The sequence below is a fragment of the Vanessa atalanta genome, chromosome 11 (genome assembly GCF_905147765.1).
Source record: "Vanessa atalanta chromosome 11, ilVanAtal1.2, whole genome shotgun sequence".
Taxonomy (NCBI): domain Eukaryota; kingdom Metazoa; phylum Arthropoda; class Insecta; order Lepidoptera; family Nymphalidae; genus Vanessa; species Vanessa atalanta.
In genome coordinates, this window is record NC_061881.1 from 4,724,669 (window position 1) to 4,751,630 (window position 26,962).

At 30.8% G+C, this 26,962-nt stretch overlaps 1 protein-coding gene across 1 annotated transcript in view; it reads right to left on the bottom strand.

Moving 5' to 3' along the window:
* Nucleotides 1–25,570, bottom strand: part of LOC125067395 (homeobox protein abdominal-B-like) — a 44,689-nt gene extending 19,119 nt beyond the window's left edge. The window contains exons 1-2 of the mRNA XM_047675972.1: nucleotides 25,353–25,570; nucleotides 12,608–12,669 (exon numbers count right to left, since the gene is read on the bottom strand). The gene's annotated coding sequence lies outside the window, so the exon portion shown is untranslated. The remainder of the gene's footprint in view (nucleotides 1–12,607; nucleotides 12,670–25,352) is intronic.
* Between the last annotated feature and the right edge of the window lie 1,392 nt (nucleotides 25,571–26,962).

The following is a 26,962-nucleotide window of genomic DNA, read 5'->3' on the forward strand; positions in this document are numbered from 1 at the left end:
CTTTTTTGTCATCTATATAATATTGTTTACCAATGTATTTTTTACAAATGATTTGAATTGAATTTATGAAACGGCAAAGTTAAACCTAACCTAACATTTTGATTTTGTTCAAGTCTCATAATGTAACTATATAATTGATTCAATGGATTTAATGTTACCATAACAAATATATTTGGTAAATAAACCATGAATTAAATCCGTACATAAGAATCTTATTACATTCGTTACATCTGGGTTGGAAATTATTTTAGCTCCGCTCCTAATTCTGGTACATTTGCGATGAGCTTAACAAGAACGAGCGAGCGGCGCGCTTTTCATCTTTGAAGCGCAACATTTACATTTTCGTCTCATTTATTTGCTATTTCGGGCCAAGTCTCCCCCTCCATCCCGTTCCCCTCATTTCTCCCTCCAATGAATAAGTCTTGGCGTGCGTCAGACGCGAGAGTAAAACGGAATTGGGAAGGAACGCTCTATAAAGTCTAATTAACTTTGAAGTGAATGCACAAATGTAAGGAAATATAAAAAGATCCGCCAGGAAGAATTAACTACTCGACGCTCAGGCTACTGTATATTTTACTTTACATAATTCGTAACTGAATGATATTAACACAAATTAGTTTTTTCGAGTAACAATGAACATCCTATAATATAAATCTTTAAATCCAAATAAACGTAAATCAAGACGGCTGAAATCATTTAGTCGATGCTTAGCGAAAGAGGAAGCAAGATGGCGCATGATCAGAATGTAATCGTACGATTTGGAGTTTTTATTAAGATATTTACGAAGAATACCCTTCGTATTGTTATTCAGCGGTCGTCTCGTATAAAAATAACGCGTCCCTTAACGCGAGCCTTTTGTCTCGGGGCGGTGGTTTCTTATAAGAAATGATTTCGTGTCCACCCCCTTGTTTGTCATTCGCGGCTTGCTTTTAGCAGGATGCAACTGTTTCTTCGTGATTAAAATTTAAATGCATCGAAATACAAGCCGTGACAGTTGATATGAATACTAATAATCATATTTAATTGAAATGAAAGTATGCGTGTATTTTATACCTTAAATTTAAATTATATAATTCCAAGTTCAACTAGATAGAACTAGACAAGAAATATATTTTTTAATAAATGTATTTATTTCAAAGCAATGAATTACTTACTTATGGTCCATAATATAATCATTTTCTAAATTCAAACCGTAAATACAATCGTATTGAATTATACAAATCACTCTAAATGTGAATTGTACCTTGATATATTTTATGTGGCACGCATCGAGCCAGATTTCTGATAGAAAAACGCGCGAGACCCGAACCACCCTCGAATATAAATCGCCTTGTTATATTTTCCGGAACATTGGGATTCATGAAGTTTGTGAGGCTTGACGACATGATTCTTGAAGACATACAACCTATATGAGTTTTTATCTTTACATATTTGCTATATATTTTTTGTTTACATAACGTAAGGTACCTATCAAAATATAAACTTATTATCAGCGGCTTAGTATGTTATTATTATGGTGGCGTTCAATAAATCAATGTTATATTTTTTGTATTATGTAATACTTCTAAATATATATGTTATGTAGTTGAATGCAACTTGTTCTTACAAATGGTTTATATAAGTCTTATATTTGCAATTTATAACTTTATTTATTTTATTAAATAACTAAATTAAAACAATAAATAAATAATTTATATGCTGCTGTCACGAACTAGAAGCTAATTGTTTCTAACTTATAAAGCATGTCGTGTCTACATAACCAAAATGTAATCATACTTTTTTTTTTATTGTCATTTTATTTTTGTAGACCTTTGAACATAAAATAAAAAAAAAATAATCACGTCAATAAATAAGTTGTTCTTAGAATCGTAAGTATGTACAAAACAAGTAGTTAAGTGAAGTAACTATATAAATTGTTTCATAGCAGATTGTGATACCCCAACTAGAGCTTTTGAGAAGCTTTAGCGAAAATATTCCCCCAGATGATTATACAGGAAAATGTAAAATTATTTAATAGCGGATGATGAAGTTCTTATAATAAATTATCCAAACATTTTTCACTTAGTTTAATAAAGATGAAATAAAATAACTATACATTTATAAAAGCATTTACATTAGTACCGACTATTCATTATTTTTATACGTAATTTTAAATCAAATGAGCGAGTGATTTTATTTAATTTTTCTTTAAAAGCAATTGCATATAAGTAAGATAACTTCGTTTTATACTGCCACATCAAATTCAAATTAAATCCAGATACCCTTATCTGACAAATACTAGTAAAAACCAGTTATTTGGCGACTCGGGTCCGAGTTATTATCATTCAAATGTAAATTAGCATTTTCTGCAGATATCGCTCCGAATATTATTTCTTTATAAGTGTAGGAGATGAAACCAACACCATATCTTGCAGTATTCTTTTTGCGGAGGCTTTTAAATTTACATATTATTCACACTTTGGTGCGAACTAAGCGAAGATGTTTTCATGTTGCTTTTAATAAGAAAAATATCGTAGCTTCGTTCTTATATTTAAAAAAAAAAATGGAGAAAAATGTTGTACTTATTAATGATTTATTTTTTACTAAATAATTTCAATCAGTTACTAGAATAAACACAAATGAAAAAAATAACTAATGTGTAGTCATATAATTGCGTTTTCAAATGGTAAAATATTTAAATAATAAGACGAAAGTAACACAATTTGTATCCATAAAGATAAATTTCTTTAAAAATTAATTCAAATAACAATGGTTCGAGTGATAACAGAATAAAAATTAACAAAAGGAAAAGGGTACAATAGAGCGGTTGCGTAACATAGAACAAAGGGTGAAAGGAGGTATGAATATGAATGAATTACTTCGCGAAATTGGGCCACGCTGAGCGAAGCATTTGTCCTTTCAGATCTTTTGTATTACTTTTTATTTTTCAAAAATCTCTTTGCTATACAATAACTTCTTCGCATAAATTAAAATACGAGCAGATGAAAGAGTTTTGACATTTTTCTAAAATCGGATAAACTACAAAATGAATACACTCTAGAAAGTCAACTGTCTAAAATTGCGCAGAAGCACTTCATCCTAACCAATTAATCGACATAATGTTGGATATATTTACTATTTGCCAAAGTTATTTCACCACAAGTTTTACTACTCGTGTGATACGTAAAGACGTAATTCCGCTGGGTTCAGACGAGTTGCTCAACTGTTTTGGGCGGGTATTTATTAAATTGCAGGGTTCGGACGTAACTCGAGGACAGCGTAAGCCCGTACCTTCCAAATTAAGGCCCGGATTATATTAGATTGTGCCTATAAAGCTCGCCACCGTTCTAAATAAGGAAGTTTAAAACTAAATACTACGAGTTATATATTTATGTGCCTACATTTACTTACAAAATGATTTATTTTTCGTGTCATTGTTTATATCAATAGGAGTAGTATTAAAAATGTATATATTTAATTCTTTAAAGAATATTCTTTAAAGAAATGTCAAACCACTCTTTTTTAAAGTAATTACGATGGATATGTACTAGCAATATTACAAGTAGGTTCCTTATTCTTACTATAAGAGTCGTTATTCGTATGCGATAGAAGAGTTGTATTCATCGAACAAGAATAAAATACCTAGATTCAGTTTATCTTCACACTGCGAACCGTGGTTCGCATACAAACCATATCGGTACACAATTGTAATGTCTTAATGCGCTTAACGAAACTAAGCCTCGTATAATAATAAAACAAAACAACTACCTATGAAGGTAAATAATTTTGCTTAAATTAAAGTTTTTTTTTTATTTTTTAAATAAAGTATTTGTTGGTACTAAGCTGTATTCACGGATATTTCTTTTGAGAAACAATCGATTAAATTCAGTAAAATTACGAGACAGAAGATTGTCAGTTATGTCTGTGGAGACTGAATGTGCCGAATCGGTGAACGTCTAAGTGCTCGTAAATCTTGTGAGCTCTCCGCTGGATGAAAATAAGCGACATGACGCGATCGCGTCGAAAATGCATATCTATACTTAGTAATTTTATATGTGAAACTCAGAAATTATGTTAACCAAATAAAAATAAAATAAAACAATTCTTAATTTTTAAACCTCTATTACAAGAAAAACAAATTAAAAATTACATTTTTGTTTTAGGTAAGGTTTAAGCGTTTGGCTAAAAATCTGCTATTATTTATATGGATTAAAAAAACAGGACGCACAACAATTATTAACACACAACACTTTTTTTTAAATAATAAGTTGAACCATGTTATTTTAAAATCAGCTTTAAATCTATAATAATAAAGCGTAAAACCGTTCAACCGACTATTTGATTATAAACGAGCTTTCGGAAAGAAGAAACGGGTCCGTACAAACGGGCACCTTTTATAAATACATGGCGCGGCAACCATGTTGCTTTGAACGCCAATCAGAGCATTCCGCCGAGAGAGAATAATATGGCGGATAGCTATGGGCATTATCACTCCCTATTATTATATCAGATTAAGGACCGGCCGTAACGAAACTTATGGATCTTGGACTGCATTCAAAAATTTTAAAACCAGCGGTGCAGGTGACTGAACCGATTTAAAAAATAAACTTTTATTAAGATTTCTTATAAAATATCTGAATTGCGCTGTGCTGAATAACATTTTATTAAGGCATATATTATTAAATTAATACGCGGCCAAAGATTCTTCAGTAGGTTGTTTGAATGTAATTATGTATATACACTCGTAAGTAATGAAAATTACTCGCACTCATGACAATAATAAACTAGGTTTATAGCAGAGTCATGTATTCCAATAACGAGATAACAGGCCAAGTGTAAGTGCAAGTGAATATTGAATAGTATTGCGCTTGATAAGTCTGAAATATAGGAACAGATGTTTGGGGTGAACGACACTCGACGATGCGTTCTTGCGGCGCTCTCTGTTGACTTATTTATGCGCCTACGCATGTAATCAATGTAAAAGGAGGAATATTTTATTGGGTAAAATTATGGAATGTCATGGACATTTTGACAAGAAAGTAATTAATTTATGGCCTTGTTGACATATCAAACGCTTGATTCAAGACACTGACATTATACCTATATCAGATACACATATTAAATTATACTAGTTATTTCGATTATCAATAAGATTAATGGACAATCATAAATATTCACACATATTATTATATATAATAATTATACATTGAATATATACATCAACGAATTCTATATAGCTTCATAACTCAGTAAAATAGCTCTCGAAGGAAAAATAACCTTCGTTTCAAACGCAGTATAATAACGACGTTAATAGACAGGTTGGAGGGCTGAAGAGTACCGGAGGTGATTTAAGAAAATTACATTATAAAAAGAGTAAAAGAAATAAGGGATAGGGTGCGGCTTCTTTCAAAGACATTATTATAAAATGTACCAATTTAAATTCAAACATAAAGACCGCCCCACACTTGTGTTATAATATAATAGGCAAAACTAATTGGAATAGAAATATAATATAAAATTAAAGGGATTCAATATCCTTCAGGTGGAAGCGAATTATAGACAAGGAGGCTATTAAATTAAAATAATCCTCTTTCAAATTTAAATAAAAATATCCAATAGGACTACAAATTTTTTATCGAATTAACTTAAGGATTAAAAAATAAAAAATTTCAAACATGATACATATTATTTCGTAAAAGTATATTTAAAAAGGGCAATTGAATCAGTAAAGACATGGCTAAGTAAAACATTTTACTGCCACCTTTTCTTAAATTGGAATAGCAGAGTCGGCTTGACTACGAACCAGAAGTTAAACAGTAAAAACTTTCTTTGTTATCCGATACTATCGGCAACGGTACTCTTTCATTTGATTCTATAGTTGAAACGTTATATTTCGAAGGGGAAATTGCAAACTCGAGGTAAATAACTCTCTGAACTAGTACTTCTAAATATATATACCGGTTTTAAAGGTGTTTCATCAATTTATTTAGTTTAATTGCGCACTTAGCGAAGCTCGTTCATGAACGCCTTAGGGACCTTGGACTCGGTTATAATAGCCTCAAGATCGCCCTTGCACAGTTCTTATTTAAATATATTACGTAAATAAACATCTACTTATAAACAAATAAAACAAAAATAAAGATACCTACCTGAATTTTCAATGAATATTAAAATGTGGCCTAAATTAGTTTTATCTAAATGGTTCGCTTAATTGAAAATAGTTTTGGTTTTGATAAAGGTTGTAAGCTGTAGCTTGCTTGTAGTTTCATTTAAGAATATATTATTTATTTACATATATGTATATAATATATGATTTTATCATTTCTCAGAAAATAAATAGTCCGAATATTTATCTCAATATAGCTAATATATTATTTTGATACGAGGAAATATGTAGTATCTACCATCTTAATATTTTATAGTTTTGTGTTTCCTTGATTCATCTTAAAACGTATATGTTAATTTATTATTAAAAATACATTTACCAAGTAATTTACATAACAACATAAAAAAAATACAAATAAAAATAAAAGAAACGTACAATTTATTTAGTAAGGAAAATTGTACGCCAATCTTCGTTTTAATAACCGTCCATGATATAATTGTAAGGTAGGATATACCCATTCCACAGCCTCGGGCTGCAATTACAAAATATTCTGGAACGTTCCAATTAAAACGCTTATCCGCAAAATTCCAAGCCAGCAAACTTTACAGATTCTCAGCAGTAATGGCTTCGCGAATTCTTCGGATATCTTACTCGCAAATGTTCTTTATTCTAATTTTAACAGAAACGTTATCGTGACAGGGCGGGATTAAATTACCTACCTATAAATTGAAGCGATACAATTTCTTAAGCTTTAAAAACATACATTTAACATGATGATAAATAGGTAGGTATACTAATTGCCTTTTGTTTAAATCATCTTCATCTAAATATAGTACATACATAAACCATTTTTAAGTGTCGTTATTTAATTTATGTTTAAGTAAACCCTAATTTAATATTTATCGACAAAACGTTTTTTAAACATACTTAGATTAGTCGACGAAAACTTTCTTCATGAGATTGCTGCACGAGAGGCGAAAGAAATGACTTAATAATCCCAGAGGCGTCTGTCTCAGCACGAACCGACAATATTTAACTAAGAGTAATAATATAAAACAATATACCCATAAGAGTTCGCTACATAAAGTTCGCCCCGAGAATAAATGGATTACTTATGTCCGCGGCGCGCCATCTAGTGGGGGGTACGCGAAACAGTATGAGTTATTGTTATTGCAGGATTTTCCCGCTTCCGATATGTTTTCACTTACACCCCTGTTATACGGAAACTAATAAAAATCTAAACGAAATATTCTATTGAATTGTTCGTGTTTTAAGATACAAATGGCTTAAACGCGGTTAAGGACATGAAAAAGATTTCCATCTATATTCAAATCAAGCATTTTTAGATTGGGGTACACGTATTAGAATATATTTATAGAATCGTATCGCTGATGTATTATTTTAGTCACCGTTTTGAAGTAAAACCACGTAACTAGCTAAATAAAACAGAAATATAGGTAATAGAATACAATTAAAAAAATAATCAAGGATTTATTTCAATGTTGTAATTTATCATTAAGTGAGTAAATGGTGAAGATTTTTTTCACCAATTTAATTGTTCTTGTCTACGTGAAGTACTTTCAACCACTATAGTTAGTTACACTACCTACATAGATCCTGGATACCCTTTGCTCATTATTACTGAAAATGCTTTCAATTAGAACATACCTACATGAACAAAGCTATTAAATTTTATTGTTATTCATAAAACAAACATGTAATGCTGTAAAATTATCATTCAAAATTACAGAAAAAAACTAAAATTAATTTTATTGGTATTTATAAAATAAACTAAGTATACTTAATTTCATTTGTAATATGGTCATTATATATTCCACTATTAAAACAAAACCTACAAAGAGAAGCCGATACCGATGATTTTAAATTATTAATATCCTTTTTTATTAAAAAGTAGTATTTCTAGCGACGGTGGGTAGCTATGTTCTGTATTTTTTTATCGCAATACGATAAGCTAAATACATACAATCAACTGGTACAATCAGCTAGAAAACCACTTCTCGTTAATTGTACCGGTTTCATGAAAGCACGAACAGAAGGCCTGGGGCTTATTAGGGGGGCCGTAAAGACGCTACAGCGGACGTATATTTCATCGGCGTGGAACACCCGCGTCGTACGCTACCAACTACACCAATCATTACTTCATCGACTAATTGCTGAATGGCTGTGATTGTACTAATGAATGAGACAGTTCACGTATTTGTGTAGAGATTTTTTAACGATTTTCTTATGGCAACGACATATTTTATACTCGAAATAGGAAAAACTGCATTTATACTAATCAAAGAAAAAAAAACTAAAAGTAACGATAATGCGGTTCACCTAATATTCCTTACAAATTAATTGTTATATCGAATAATAAAACTCATTAATCGTACAATTAAATAATTAAACTTACATGATACGTACATTTGGCGTTATATATTTCTTTAAATGCTCAAGAAATCGCCGGAATAATTTATAATCTCCACTCGAAATCACTGCAATAAATTAAGTTGCCATAAAGTAGGTACTTAAGACGCACGAACTGATTTTAGGTAACATTGAATTTTTAAATAAAACTATGTACCGGACCACACACAGAGAATCCGGATTGAGTAGTTAACATACTTAATTTATTTAATGCAACATCCATTAAGTAGCAATAAAATCATTTTGAATTAGTTAAGAATGTTTCTTAGTAACTTGAATAGTAGTTATTTTTACCGAATAACATGAAGATATAAGATGCAGGTCGTTAAACACGTGCACAAATAATAAGATTTGTCAATTACAAAATAATTCAATTACCATTGTTATAGGTAGTCCAACTAATTATTCTCATTATATAATTCCTGTATGTATTTAAATTTTGACGTCTTTTAATTTAATGATATTTGAGCTTTAAGATTAACTTACAAAAGCTCACTTTGTGTCATTATTTAAAATATATAAATAAGTTATAACGAACTATATTAAGACCTCTTTTCTTTCTGAGAAGATGTTGAAGCAGGATAAATGAAGCGATGTTTTAATGCGGGTTGGTGAATGAACATACATGTGACAGATTGACATCAGATACATGCAGATTTCTTCGAGATGTTTTTCTTTACCCTCGAGCGCGGGATAATTTATAGAAAAGCACATGAGAGTTCAGTGGTGCTTGTTCGAGTTGGCGCCAACGTTCTTCAATTATGACGCCGGTTTGACAATCTACTAGGTCCTCTCGGCTTGACACGTATTTTATATTGATTTAAAATTGTGTAATAAATAAAATAATTTTGAGTACATATTGAATCAAAACTAGTATTTAATTGACTGATTATTTATGCATATATCTAAAGTGAAAAATTCTTAGATAAATATTTTATGTTATATATGTAAAGATAAGATAAATAAAACGTACATATCGACGTATAACGTACCTATGCGAATTTCCATAGCTATCCGGTTGTTAGACTGGTCGAAAAATTGGCTCGACGCCAGCCGTCGCTTGCGCATTCAGGCGCAAAGTTCTCTTTTACATAACTATACAAAATGAAATCATAGAATACAAATAACTTAAACATTATAACAGAACACACTACTTTCACGTTTAAAATCTTCAACTGTACTGACTTCGCGATGGACGGCTTTCTCTTTACTAGCAAAAAACTAATTTGAATTTTTATACAAAATTGCAGGGCGAGCTCACGTTTCTAGGAAGCGGTTGTGTAGGCTTTGTGCTATATCGTGTTATTGTTTTAAAAATCTTAGTCCAATATACATATTTCAAAAATAAGGTTTTAAATGTATAAACATATTGGTATTTTTACATATGTATAATGTAGGTATGTAGGTGTATGTACTTAATTGTTATCTATATACCATGTACACCAGATATATCTACAGGCTGGCTCAAATGTCGTGGATCAAACGAATCAGAGTGATAGAGGAGGTGAGTTCCAGCAAAAAAATCTTCCTAAAGCATGGTCATGACTTAATTTCATAAAAGTGATGATCATTTTTGTTTTTTTCAAATAAACTACCGATTTTTTTACAATTTCATTAATACAGAAAAAAGTTGATAAGAAACATGTACCTATATACATCAGAGCCACGAAATGAATTAAAAGAGTAAGTAACCTATTTGATATTACATTCTATTGCATTGTAATATCTTACCTAAATGTATGTACCATATATCTTATAGGTACTTATAATATGAATTGAAGGACTTGTAAATTATAATAAATAGACTCAATGTAAAAAAGGAAAAGTATCTCTGTGCATAATGAAATTCTTCTTTTTCTGTACAAGTGTAAGTACATAGGTATTAGGTAGGTATACTAAAAACAAGAAAACTTTATGCGCCAGTGCTAAAGTCTTAATTATTCTTAATCTGTAGTAGGTAGTATAGGCAAGGTTTTGTAGAGGAAGTCTATTTATTTTTAATGAAATACATTCGAGAGATACTAATCTAGTGCCGCCGGCGTTAATGCAATAATCTTGCATCTTATTTATAAATGTTAATTTGGAAAAAAGCTCAGCAGATTGTAATTATTTTTATACGTGTTGGTCGTTATTATTATAATTAATTTATGAGAATATATAATAAGTCACATATTATTTTTTCTTCTTTTAAATAAGTAAGTAGGTATGAAGACAAACAATCAACTGCGGAGTTATTCTCTAAGGACAAATTCGAGACTCAACGAACATATTGTCAACTCAAAAATAAATATTACGCAACACCGGCGTACTCAAAAAATCTTAGCAATTTTTTTTAAATTTACGATTTAATTTTTTTACTATAAACATTTGTTAGAAAATAACAGTATTATACTTACATACCTGTGTGCGAGGATTTAAAAGAAAAATTTATGTACCTACAGGTAAATATTGAAAATACTAAGTAAATAGGTATGTTGTTATTTTGATAAATACAAAATTGGATTGAATATCGGATTGATTTTTAATACCGACATAAGTTTATAAGTATATCTTTAAAAGCGGTCGTCGTCTTAATATAATAAAACAGACTTAATTTTTTAAAGTTTAGTGCAGGTGTTTTCTAATTTTAATAAATATATCAATATAAATTTCGCTGTATTCGAACTTGAATGGCGAGTAAGCCAGTGTAATTAGCCAAGCAAAAGAAACATAAAATCTTATATCCCGTGATTGGCGGCACATTAACGCTGTAAGTTCTTGAATACAGTACCAGTATCTTTGCACTCAGCACTTTTTATTAAAAACGCCATCTATCGGTGTTGCTTTGAACTGCTAGAAGGTTTGATTAACTATGGAGCTTTTAGTGGGTTATATGAATGTATGTAGAGCATAGATTTAAGATTGTTATTTGTTACATTCTGCTGAAAATAATATATTAAATATCATTTCAGTTTGATTTGATTACACGAAATGTCAAGATCGATGAAAATATATTTATATTATCTACAATGAAATTAGATTTTATTAGTTACTTAACATGATTATTATTTATTTAATAAAATATTCTTTGCCAATATAATTGAATGAAAAAGCTACTACGAATTTATTATGAATTATATTTTATAAAGTTATAGATTAAATAATTCATATTTTCTGTGTTTTTTTTTTGGTGTGGAATATTCAGTACAGATACAATACAGATGAGATAATTTTAATTCGAAAGCGCCATCTTTGTCGCTTTGAGAAAACTACGATGTGTAACCAAAAGCAGGTTTGGTCAACATTTTAAGTTTTTTTTTTTAACTAGAACATAAAATTAATTCAATGTTTGAATTATGTTATGTTCTTCTATGAAATATATGAAATGTAAAAATAATTTGTAATTTATTAATAACTGTTTACGTATAATTATTATAAATTCCTACTTTCACAAAATGTATTTCTTAGGATACCTAACTGAACATTATCCAAGAAAATACTCAAAAAAAAAAAATACATTATATGCATAGGAAAATAATATTCAGGTCGCATTACATACCTTCAAATATATTAAATACCATTAATTAGTTTCAACATTTCAAAAAAAAAATATTCGTATTTTTAATGGAATATCTTAAAGTGCACGACATCTGATCTGATATACCCTCCCTCACGTAAATAAGATTAAGCTCACACAGTCACAAAAGCTTTACATGTGTGCTCGAAAATTCAGGTGCCATACCCGTTCTCCTCGCCGCCATGTTTGTTTATCTGCCGTCTCTCTCTACCACGACGAAAACTATACGTGCAATGTGAATTGAAAAATGTAGTGTTATCTCATTCGTTCAGAGTAGTGGCATCGATAGCAGATTGGGTTCTTTTGATTTGAGAAGGGGAATGAAAAATTCAAAAGTTCCGCATGGCGGAATGTTCGACGCATGTGAACGATATTGGAATATTTTTCGTTACGGCTTCAAATAAATTTGATATTTCATTGCGGCAATCAACTGCAAATACATATTCAATCTTTTGATAGTATTCCAATTTTAAAAGTCATTTCGGAACTTTATTGGATTTATGAAATAATGTGCAAATAATATAAAAGCATCATACCTTATAGGCAACGTTTTGCAGAATTTTAACTAGCCTTCTTCTTTAAGCCATCTTGAAGAAATCTGAAATAAAGAAAAAAAAAAACATATATTTTTAGAACTTTCCAATAAAGCCTTTAATTTTGAAAACGGTTGTAATTATTTATCTTACTAAAAGAATGTTTTATTATCGAAATCCGAAAATACGAATAAGTCATTCATATCAAAAATGTATTTAATGATAGTTGATTTTTTTTTACTATTAATTCACCAATAATCTGTTCTGTTCTTCCCTAAGGTTGACTCGAAGATGAAGAAGAAGAACTGTTTTTACCGCTAAGCCCGCTTTTTGTACAAAACATATAGAGATAATTTTGTACCTATAGTTCTAAATTAATATAACAATTTTCCCAAATGAATAATCTACCTAACTTAAAATTTTAACTTAATTATTAGTTGAAATAAAATTACGATAAAGAGCCACGAATAAAAAAATATGACACAGTGCACACGAATCAAATTATGAACAGACAGAAAAAACACGCAAATAAATATCAAGATCGTGCTTTAAAGCTTAAATTTAAATAACCTTAACTTACAAGTAACCTTAAGACGCAGCTGTTTTTCAGAACAAGCAACTCGGCTCATAAATTAAGCCTGTAGGTACTACAGTGCACTAACGTAGACTATTTACAGCCATATGCGATAATCTCTACTAAGTGCACATTTTACAGTATCCAGGACCTTACCACTTCACTTTATGGTAAGCTAAGCAAATATTAATGGTGAATTTATGACTGCTCTAAAATAACTATGGCCTTTCTTTAAACGTGTCCGTGTTTATGTACATTACGTACGTAAAGTTGGAAAGTAACTAAAAAATAGTAAGTCTAATGGTATTTAATCTACCCCATTAATTACTATATTGTTATCAAGTAGGTACAACCGCCGAAAGGTCATTCAGGGGGGTATTTCCAGAAGTGGTGACTCAGTATATATTGAAGTTATCTTTAATTAGTGAAAATATTTTAGCTGACATTCATATTTTAATAGAAATTAAAACAAGTAGGCATTTTATTATTTTAATCTATGCGTTGTTTCGTTTTTAGTGGTTCAATCATTTTATAATTTATATACTATAATATAATTAATATATGATTGTTAATGTAGGTGAGAAGATAGTTCAGATTTTTTACACTTTTGGAATCAAAAGTTAATCTTCGAAATGAAATAACTAGTATCCAGTTAAAAAAATTCAAATGTTATTTATGCACTAGTATTGTTTCCTGCATTCTTCCTTATTTTAAGATCTATTAAAAAATGGATGAATAGTGTAATAATGTTTTTTTTTTTTAATCATCTCATTTCAAGAATTCCCCGACCTCACATGACAAAACTTCGCAGCAGGTCTGCAAAGTTGCAAGAATTTATATTGCTTACAATAAAAAGTAATTTACTAGGCAGCCTCACGGAGGTCACGACGCAGCGAGGGCCCGGGCCTCTTCAGTCACACACCCATGATTGATACGCAATAAACTAAATTTATTACGAGACCGCCATAAACGCGATCATGAATGGCTAATCATCTATTAATCGCAAATAACTCGTCGATACTGTCAAATAGAAATTAAAAGAACAAGCGATATAAGTTGATTTCTCTTTATTCATCTACCCAGGTCTTAAGTATTTATCCCGCAGGTACTATAAAAATCCATTAAAGCACACGGAAAGAGTCACAATAGTCCATAACCTACCGCAAAACTTTTGACATAACATCGACTCGATTGTTTCAATGTTTATCAAATAAAATTTATAGTACCAAAGGTTACGAGTGCTGTGTGTATGGTCGTCGACCTTTAAATTGCCTGATTACGCATTTTTAATGGCTGAGCGGGATTTTGTTGATATTTTATATGGACCGATAAGAATCAACTCATTGTTTCAAATGCCGCTTATAATTGGAAGTTAATTCCTTATTTGACATCTACGTTTTATATTTATATTTTCTACTTATCATTCAAAGTATACATCAAGTATATAATAGATTAACGTATGTAGATTCATTAGAGAATTTGTACTTCTAACGCCACAGCAAAGCTAGTGTACTAAATCATGTATCGATTTGTACGACCTTCCTGTGGTCTGGAAACGAATCGATAAAATTATATAATATCGATGAGGCTTAGAATAGACACAAGACTAGATAGAGCATCGTAAGGAACGCATGTAATCCGTTCCATTCAAAGGCGCAAACGTATCGATCGCCCAAACACCGGTTGTTTAGTGATGTTGTAAATCAAATCATCAATTATCGACAAGCGTTTACACTCGTGACGCCGCCGTGTAAACAATCTGGACGTTAAAACTGCTACCTACGTTTTACGACTATTCAATTTGGGGGAAAATCGATTTTATTCGCTTGCTTTCTAATCGATTCACGTATAAAGTCGCTCGTAGATTACGTTAGCGCGTGTATTCTAATTTTTTTACACAAGGAAGTGGTTGGCGGATACGCATGGTTGGATGCAGGAGCTGGATAAACAAAATCGGAGCTAGTTTGTTTAGTTATTTCTTAAACCTATTCTCAAACGAGTAATGTTAAAAGTAGCTACACTAAATTCAGGTGCCCATTGCTAAGAATCTAATTTGAATGTAAATATATTTGTTTGAAGGACGGTAAATGAAGATCGTATTGCGAGCTTTTGAAAACGAAAGCAATTGATTAACAACTTAAAAAATTGAAAAGTATTTACGTTATGAATGCGAGATACAAATTAAGCACTTAAAAATAAATAATTCATAAAAATAAATCATTCTTAATTACAACTATTTCTTTAACAATTATTACTAAAATATTGTTTAAGAATACACCGTATTAATAAGTGGTTTAGATAAAACAAACTTACCGGTACAAAGAATTTCTTATCACTACATATAAATACAACATTCTTCGGCCAGTGTCGGTTAAATTAAAATTATAACACTCAAATAAAGTTAATTCACGAGCAAGCGTTCAGTGGAGAGCTTTTAACTAAACTGAGACCGTGCTCATCTACAATTGTATTCCATATTTATGCCGCTAACAAAACACTAACAAATTGATATGTTTATCTACAAAGGACAATAAATTCATTCAGCAAGGGCCCACCCTTTAGTGCAGGGATCCACCCTTCTTATTTAAAAAAATTACAAAATATTACATAAATAATAAAAAAGTCCATTCCCCCGACCAGTCCCCATCTATCTCTGCGATAGATAATTTTGGTCGAGTCATAGTTCCGGTGAAATGGTCTGTAAAGCACGGATGATATAAAGTCATACATTATTCATATTTAAAGTATGTACATACAAATAAATAGTGTGAGAATTTAAAGCAGTATTTAATTTTTACAATTGAATATAAAAAATCCAATGTGTCATTTTAATTTCATTTAAAATTTCGGACCTTGATAATCTCGGAAATTGTAAAAATACCTACTTACGAATCATTCTTTTTATACTGTACCTAATTAAAGTAATGTGGATTATTTATGATAAACAAGCTCTTTTAAAATTATTATTATTTCTCATATATAAACCATTATCTTTATATTAGTTAAATGCTGTTCCCATTCTTGCCACCATTCCACGCGGTCATGAGTACAGTAACTACTTATTTGTTTTTAATTTTTATTTCTATACGATTATGACCTGATTGTAAATAATTATTTTGTAAATATATATTGCATAATAGCTATCGATTATTTTTTGAAGAATTCATCCTTTTATTTAAATACCTACAGCATTCATGATGAGATAGTATAGTAGTACGTAAAGAATAGGTATATCTTTAATAATTATCTTAGAACTCAAAGGTCGATTAGGTAAGGCCTTAGCTAATTTAAAATAATAAAATTTAGATCAAACCAGGTAGAATATTTAAATTGTTAAGACGTACTTTTACATATAAGAAAACCTATTAATCATTATTTTGAAAAAAAAAAATGTTCATGTCTCATTTTTTCTCATTTAGAATTTTGTAAATATGACGGCCCGCATTACTTTTTACACACTCCCACCCTTTTACAACATTTATTGTGGACGCTAATAAAATCAGGTTCTGATATTTAAAAATAGGGGTAACTATTCTATGTTTTAATTTCGATTGTGATAGTTTGATGGGAAAAGTTTTAATAGCTGGGAGCCCGTGTAATTGTAGTCGACACCTAATTGGTCATGAGAGACCCGCGAAAGGGTGGTTATTATGGGGGAAGCTTTTAGACACTTAATGATAATGGAAGATGGTATTTACTGAAAAATTTCTTTTACACAATGTTAAATAAATTGTATTTATTAAATTTAATACAGAATTTTGACTCTGAATTTCATATGACGTGTTTATAATTTTATCGTTTCAGAAGTATTCTTTGTGTTCTTATAAATATTCTTGCCTTTAATCTAAACATTCCCTTAGATCCATTAATAACACGTACCAATTTATGTAGATGTATCACATATTATTCAATTCGAATAAGTATAATCTTGTGTAGCCCTTGACTCCTTAAAAGTACATACCAACGTGAAATCCGAAGAGGTATGCAGCCGATTCAGATTACCCGGCGTCTAAAATTAAACAGAGTTTTTTGTTACCGGTTAGTTTAGAGCACTAATTTTGAATGTTTACGACTCGTCCGCCAGATCAACCCGTTCCAGAATCCCACGCCAACGAAATGTCCCTTCACACGACTTTCGAGTGCGTCGAACTTCAGTAAATTGTACAATAAATGATATTATACGTTCGACTAACTAAAATTGGTTTTGACATGTAAAATAATGGCAACATAACTCCCAAATAAGTTGATTTTATTATCCGGTATAAAATGTATGACTAATAAATTATTCAAATTCAAAGATTTTTATCGATCGTATCACAGCATAGAGCATTTATGATATTTACGTTTACGAAACTTAATTTAAAAATATAGGTTTAACTAAATATCTTGTTAAAAAATAATACAAAACAATATTATCAATTAGGTAGGTAGTTTGAAGATTATTTTATTATGTAGGTACACCAGATCACGTGCGTGTGAAAGGTTCTAATTCATTTCCATTTACCTCCTACACGTTATGTTATGTTTGGAACATTATCGAAATAACGTTGAATAAAATTTATCGTAACCGCTCGCATCGAGCCCGTCTCGAGAGTTCTCTGATTGGACAAGAGAATACCTGGACGGTATATGTAAGTGCATAATCGTGTACTAACATAAAGATATACCGTCTGTTTTATCCAAAAACTTTACTATTTTGTAACAAGTTTTAAGCCTTTTTATATATATCGTTCAACCTATTCGAGAATATCTAACGGACTGAATACTTTAACTGTTGTAACGGCGTCGCGTCTCGGAAGTGGATAAGTGTATAATAAATTTAAATATTCATGTGATATAAAATCAAATTGTTATTTAAACGGTTATTAAATAAGACACATAATTCGGAAGTAATAATCGCGAAACAACTATGAAAGTCAATGAAACTCGAACCATAGTACGAATGCCTAGATTTTAATCGCATTGTAAAGCGGGCACGCGTTGGGCAATCATAAGTTATTCGTTATAAATCCCAACTTTTTATGTACCACTAAACTGTTTTATTGGTTATTAACACGTGTTTGAACGACTAAAAGACTAAAACATTTGTAGAAAAGTACGATCATTAACATATGAGTGTGATGGATTACCATTCTGATATTTTCGGTTTATATTATGGCTCACCAGGTGATTATGGCTATATTTTATTTTATTAGTAAAGTAATTTAGTGCATTGTTGATTAGTACATTTATGTTGTATTACGAACGTTTAGTTGAAGCGGTTTTCAGATGTTAATCTTTATGATTATGATTATTTCATTGCACATTAATTAACAGTAGGTAGGTATATAATTAAATAATACTACGATACGCGTTTGTGTTTACGTTTGAAAAAAATCTTTAGGTAAAAAATTATATTGGTTCGTAAAATTTGTGAATAGGTCATTTTTATTTAGGTCAATAAACAATCAATGGTGAAATTAATACTTAACACGGCATCAAATTAACATTAATAACCGGCATAAATCAATTATTCGTTTCGAACACTCATCGACTTTTAAATCGTAATAAAATGTACAAACGGCAGTCAATTTATTTATTGCCTTAAAGTTGTAAAACGATATTACACGCCATAATGACGTGCGTTATTGGCATTTATTTTAACCATTTTACCATCATCGACCACTTTATCGTTTATGGTAATAGTCAAATTAATGTCAATTAATACAATTAAACGTATGATCCCGAGGTTTGTGTGGTTATAATCGAAACTCTTATACAAATACAAAAATATAAATATAGCATTCCATCTAGTTTACTTATGTTTAGTTCGCTACATAAGTTTTATATAAAAATAGAAATTCCTTTTTTATACACCCCTTTGACACATTCGCCAGCACTCTTATATTTTTACTTTGTATATGCTTATGCAGCCTAAAAGTAGAATGTAAGCGTAATGTAATGTAGGTATAGGTGATAAAGTTCGACAGGAGTGTGTATGTGTTTGAAGTAAATTAACTACAACATTCTCACATCACCCGACTGCCAAGAAGGTTGGTATATAAGGCAACATTGTTGTTCAATATACCACATGCGTTGGACCATATAAATTTGCGTCTGATTTATTTATTACTCGTACGAAATGTCAACAATGAAACCATTTTAAAAGTGAAACGAAAAGGATTATTCAAAGGGTGTCCGAGCATTGTACCTTTGCCCGGTTATGCAAATCAGTACGCTGAAACCGAAAGTGTGGACCAGGCTTGACAAAAGGACAATACGTTGCGTAACCTTTTCATAAATTATCTAAACGCATTAGATAAATTACGATCCATTGTAAAGAAAAAAAAATACTAGTTCAAATGAAACAATACACTGAAATCATTGCTCACATTGTCCGTCTTGTCCTTTTCGATTTGAAAGGGTGAGATTTGCATAATGTGGTACATTTTGTCTGTAAATATTTCCGTGTTTTGCGGGAAACGAAAGTGATTTCGGTTACGAAAGCTTTCAAATATTTGCATACTAATAGTACGAAGTCGGCTCCGATGCGGAGTAGTCATTGCGTGATTTTTGCATATTTGCGTTATCAAAGAACTTGAGCACGAAAGGAATTCATAAATCGCGATCGTGTCATACACATTTTGATAAGTGCGTTACCAGTGTAGTGATTTATATTCAGGTGTGTTCGTGTTACCGGATAGTTAAGTTTTTACGGTCACGATAGTGGGGTTGAGTGGAGTCGACGATTTGTTTATCGGTTATGCCGAGGCGACGACAAGCGATGACGCGGTATCAGAGTCATGTAAAGTAGATCTCTTTATGTGTGTCACCTTTAGTGCCTTGTTTATTGCCTTTAGGTAACGCTTGTATCAAACATGGGAACGCGGTACGATTGAATATTTTATTATCAAATGTTTGCTTTACCTTTATTCGATTTTTTTATATATTCCCTGGTATATCATATAAGTATAAATATTATTAATTTCAACTAGGTACAATCTAATATAAATATCTATTTACTATATTTTGGAATTTAATCCATGATAATCTATGATCTACGTTTTCTGAATGTAACCGCAATTTGTGGTATCAATACAAGATGGCGTCGAAGTGGTACAAAGTCATCTGTCATTGTTGTCATAAAACAGAGAAGCTGGCAGGCAAGATTGCTTTCTCAGAGCATACCATAATAGAATTGACTTGTATTCCTACAGAAAACGTCAAATAAATATATATCCATATCTTTAGGAACCTTAGGTTATTATTTATCTATAAGTTATTTCTTCAGGATTTTGTTTTAATATGTTAAACGTTTCGGTAAAGTTTTATTATTCGTGCGGTCGTGCCGAATTATGAGATGTCTACTATATTTTTATATTATAAACAACTCCCGTGAATAAACGTATTAACAAACATATATTATAAATTCTAATCCATCTGACCACCTTTACCTTCTATTTAGTTACTGAGGCATTTAACCTATGTACATGCGTACGTACAGCATGTGTATGAAAGGGCCCAGGTGCGGTCCGAGAGTGGTGTAAAAGGGACCAAAATACTAACTCCCAGCCAAACCAACCCAACCCAAAAAGCATTTGTGTAAATCCTTAAATCTTACAAAACATCTCTGATGAGATGTTACATCAAAAATTTATAAGTACCTAACTAAAGCATACTCCAATCGAAGACGTAATAAAGATAAACAACCCTTGCATTTACGTAATTCATGCAACTTTCTAAAAACTTAACTGTATTGAGCACTACTAAGAGTTCGTAATGAATATATAATTATTAATAATATAACATGATCCAATTAACTACTTATAGGTATCTTCTTAGTTTTACTTCCAAAGTTTCGATATCAGCCTAAACGACATTCAAAGCGCATTTTTTCGCAAATTCATACGGAATAACATAGATTATTATTTATTGAAGCTTTCGTTCAAGGATATCGCGTCAAATGTTGTTTATTTGTAATTTGTCTTCTTGTGGTTTGAATAGGCTATACTTGTAAATACAAATATACGTGATACGTGTAAATAAGATGATCTGATGGAGTTCAGTTTGCACTTGCTAGGCAGTAGCTAGCTACTACTACTACTACTGCTACTACTAGCTACTAGCTACTGATATAATAGGTATGATAATTTATTTATTCATGCAAACATTGAAACCTATGCCATGTAATTGGTTAGTTATTATTTTAATTAAGGTTTAGGTGCCTTGAAGTATAGGTAAGTACGCCATTTCTAATTTAGCTTGTTATCCGAGATTACTATGAATCATAATAAATCAAACCCGCAGAGGCCCGCAGTCCCTCTAATTGAGCTAGATCTCTCTCGTCTACGATAAATCAAATAATTCAGCTGCGGGCACAAGTTTCCATTTTGTATAACGACTCCGTCGTAAATTACTCCTGAAACTTCGGTTAATGGCGCAATGTAATTTGATGTGAAAGAAAATTGCAGGTTTTTTTTTCTGAGGAAAATGTAAATGGTATAAATCATATTGTTATTTTGTTATCTGAAATGTACTCAATACACTCAATTTGTAAAGTGATGTCAAAGGATTTATTTAAATAAAACAATAATCGTGTTTATTGTTACTTTTTAGTATTATCAATCAGTTGGATTAAAATTTTTCGTTTAAAAATAAAATTTTGTTTTGAAAGCTTTTAAGAAAAAACAAATTGATATAGGTAATATGGTTAAGCATTAACTGAAAATTCATAAACGTGAATTAGACATTCAAGAATTATTAGGAATATTCCTATTGTAGTCTGTCCTAAAATAAAATGTTTTATAGGTAATAAAGACCTATTCTTTCTTATTGCAGTAAAAAGCATTTCGCGATTTTGTACAACATTTCTTTTTTTACATTTTTACTTTTAGAATATTTTCTATATGAAACGCAAAGCAATTTCATAAAATTGTTTTTTTTATCACTATATTTTTTCTCGTTGTATCTTCTAGCAATTCTCTACGTAAGCTACTACAAATAACTACATTAAATACGCCCATTTTCGCTTGCACAAACGTTACTAACGTAGAAACGCATCGGGAAAGTTATTCCAACGTAATTGACTCTCACTGAGAAACCAATAAATTGTTATTGGCTGTACTAATAAACCGTTTGATGATTAATCTTCAGCTTATAACAAATATGTACCTACATAGGATAAATAATATCAGTTACGTGCTAAGTAAAAAATATATACTTATATTTATTATTTTAATGTGTAGGTATTATTTAATATACTTCGAAATATTATCTTTTTCTTCTAGCAACCTTTGAAATAATGAGCTACCTACTTGGGTTTAAGAAGTCAGCGATCTGATCCTTTGAATTTTTTCTCTCTCTTTAAAACAAACCTAAAACTATTAAATTCCCAAAGTTAAAACTCTTATCTATATTTTTTTGTAAGATATTGCGAACCAGGATTTTGTTTTACATTGACCTTAAAAATAAGTATAATTTAGATAACATTTTAAAGACTAAATAGCAATGAAAATATTATTTTTTTTCTAATTTAAATATAAATATTCACAAAAACTTCCATTCCGAGATTATGACCGATAAAATACAAAATTATTAACGTTACCTTATTAAACCTCATGTAATGAATATATTTTAACTTTATTTGTTTTATGTTTACTTAGTCAAATAAAATAATTCGACCAAGTTCTATTTTTTAGGGCTCAACCCATATTTAGTGATATTATTACGTAGGTATTTTACATAAACATTTTAGAATTTGGATCAAATTTTATCATTTCCACGTCAGTATAAAATATTTCGATGTTTTTTTTTTTTGTTATAGAAGTGAACATTGTTTCACGTATTTGTGTTGCGCTCAAAATTAGAAATAAACCACTTAATTTTTTTTTTTTGGACACTTCTATTAATATGAAGCGATTTCACTTCGTTGAGATGCTAAGCACAGAAATATTTTTAGGTAGGTACCACTAGTTAATGACACCTCTGGTACCTACCTACCGACTTACTTACTATTATTTTTTCACTTATTGTCCAAGTAATATTTAATTTAGTGAATATCAGTAGATAATCATGAATGAAATGAGGAAATAACAAACATTAAACGTGTCAGAAACATTGACATCGAGGTACGTAGTAGCGCTACGTGAGCGAAAATAATATCACAAAGGCTAGCAGCATTTCCTCGTTAAATCGCAAATCTGATTCTCTGAGAGAAAACTGAACCGGTCTTTATATCACCCCAGTAGAGGTAAAAAGGTTGATGCAATAACACTCTGAGGTTCATTAAGAGTTTCAACTGCAAAAGGCATAAATATAGGCCTTTTGTTCGTTGAGCATTTTCCACTGTGGTTCTACCATTTAACATAATTTCCATAGAACAGAGCTAATGTGTCAACATATGAAGAATTCTACAATATGACATATGTTCCAGCTTAAATATAAAATATCAAAAATATTCTTTTACAATTTTCGTCAACATAGAGCTGTTATGGGTCAAGTGATAGAACGGGAGTTAAACGATTATCATTAAAATAATTCATGTGGCCGAAAAATATATTGCGAAGATATATTCTCTTATATCGGATAAATTTCTGACATTTGTTTTAAACAACTTACATGGAAACAGCATGATGAAATAAGAGGAGGCGTTTGCAGGCCAACATTTACAGCAGAAAGTTATGAAACACAATTGAAAAGGCACCTAAAAATTACATGGGCGTGTTTAAAATCCAAATAGAACCCAAGAAAAACCGAGGGCACAGCTAGTAATATATATTCATTAGATGAGCAACTATTATCTTTTCGAACCCCGGCACAAATCCGTATGGAACATCTTGGGCCGTAAATAAGTCAGGCATTTTAAGAACCTCGCCTAGTATTTTACGTGCATTGGCAAATACTTCGTACAATGCGCCAATAAACCCTCTTAATTCCCTAACATAACAAAAGAATATAAGACGTTATCGTAAATTAAACTTTATGGTCACTCGTGAATGGTTCAATTTCAATTGAAGGAATATTTCTACATGAGCTTGCATTGCCGCTATACCAGAAATGGCGACTCACGATTTGAAAACAGATTTATGATCGGCCACGATAGCGGGCTTGCGATAAAAATTTTGCTATTCCGTAGAGCACGTATGTGATAAACCTAGAAATCTACACTGAAAAGACAAGTTTTCATGTAAACGTGCTACACGATGTGTTTCAGTATCATACTCACGAATTTCTGTCGTGAAGATGTAATATTTAATCGGTCTCATCGATACCTACTCGAAGTCACGATTAATATAATCGCAATGATATAGGCAAATATTTTCGGTAGAATAATATATATAATATATACAAGTACTTACTCAATTTTATTTACAATATACTAAAAACTATAAGTATTTATTTAAAATTATAAATAAGACTTATATTTTAAAAAGGTGACGACCCAGCTTTATAAATTTTATATATCTATAGTGTTTTTATTAAAACATTGTTGTGAAAATATATTTATAGCAAAAGTCTTAAATTGATCTAATTCAATCGAAGGTATATACGCAATTGTTAAAAGTCCTGTAACATCTTATACTAGAATAATAGGTATATCTACTCAAGCGCTACGCGAAGTAAATAGGTAGGAGGTAGGTTTTTACTTAAAGAAAAGCTTCAATATCTTAACAAGCATTTGCTCTGAATAAAAATATATATCAGAAAAGTAGGTAGGTAGTAAGTTCACAAATTTTAATACCGCAGTATGCTCAGACATCAGAAAACGGACGTTAATATCATTTAAGGCAGTTTTATGTAAAATGACAACGCTGTAATGACTAACAAATATATAGATTTTTATGGTTTAATTGTATTAAATTTTCTACTCACATATTACTATATCTTTTGTCTTGCTTTTTGTATCGACAAGAAACCAATGGATTATTCCTAAATATAACTATGTATAGTAAAACTAAGGTAGGTATAGTATGCTATTTACCTTAACCTCAAGCACATATGTTTAAGTGACCTCGTTGATAACCGGATATATAGTAATAATATAACATATAAAACTAAACATAAACGAAAAATATCACAGTAGCTATGCATTGAAAATTCTAATCTTGCGACGGAAAAGTTCGTGACGATTTGTAACAATAACAATATACAGAGAATATTATACGAGATGAATAAGTAAACATTAAAGATACTCACTTTCAATATATAAATCTCCAAGTTAATTCAACTCTAGGCTTTCAAAATGTCAAAATGGCTTTGTAAAGTGTTTAACATATCCCTCAACACTGACTTAGGTACAACGTCTTTTTTTTTCACAAAACTTCGATCGATAGTTGTCTGAAAAGATTTCTCAGTAGAAATGTTTTACATTATCGATATCGAATTGGGTGAATCACTTAAAATTATGTTCGTTTTTTTAGCAATCCACGGCCATCTTTATCCGGCGTGCGTACGCGCCTGCGCGCCGCGAGCAGCGCGAAATTACAGGCCGCGCGCGCACCAACGCCGTCGAGTATAAAAATAAAATAAACTTAAAACAACGTCATATTGTGCACGTGTGCGTGAGCCGGTATTTATTTATAGGCTAGTAGCTATGTAAATGTAACGAACGACCAACTCCAGAACAGTATTTCTTGTGGCTTGCAAAATGTCTTAATTTAATCCAAAGAATAATTCTAAGTCCCTTATCGGATAGTTCAATTCTCGAAATATTTAACGATTTATTTTAGGTTAAAATATTACGATCCTAAGTAAGAGTTAAGAGTTCTTTCCTTATTTATTTGGTGTAGGTACACAACAGTAAATAAAAGACAGTTAAAATCACACATCATGTGTAAAATTTAAGTACGTTAATATAAATAGAGCATACTTAATTACATATATACGAAATACTCATGCAGATAGGACAAATAGCAAATAGTATAGCGGTTAGCTCATCGTCTTTTGTTTCAACGGCTGTTCATTATAATTACCGTGTTTTTTTTTTAATTTCGCATTAAACCAAGTCTATAAAGTAAATTAACATTAAATTATTACACATATTTAAAACGCATTAGAGTTTATATTAACAAAAACACTTTTATGAATTAAAATTATACAAATTGTATAAAGTAGGTACCTGCCTCGAGGTGATAAAATATGTAAAATATTGCAAGTAAATTGAAGTTAAGCTAGGGGCAGACAGGCTCGAGGTATTAAGCTCACCGAGATATTGCGAGCGATATTCGAACGCAGGCGGCCGGTCGACGACCCGTTGCCCCACGCCTTGCTTTTTTCAGGGCTGGTAATAATTATATCATAAAATTTGCCTAAAAAATATAGTTAATAAAATTCGAATGAGATCATTTATCTTTAATCAGTGAGCTAAAATATTTCAACTGAAGTGTACTTCGAACTTCGATATCATTATAATTTTTTAAGTATTATATTGACTGAATTTATAAGGTTAGGTACCTTATAAATTCAGTTCTACCTAAAGCATTCAATATTGCTAATTCTTAGAAATGTACCTACCTATCTTAATCATACATAATATATCGTTTTGTATAATAAATAATTTCTCTACAAAACCAACTAGGCATCTACTTAAAAAGTAGGTGTAGAGTAAGAAGCGACACGAGACTCAGAATATTGTCTTAGTTCGTTGCACTTATTTAACGGAATCTTTTATGAAGGTAGCCCTGAACAAAAAACCTTACGTCCGCTTTTTAATTTTACATCACAGCTGACACACGCCTGTATAAACACACCCTAAACCACACAGTAGGTAAAGTTAATAAGGTAGGCATAAGCATTTCGATTGGCTG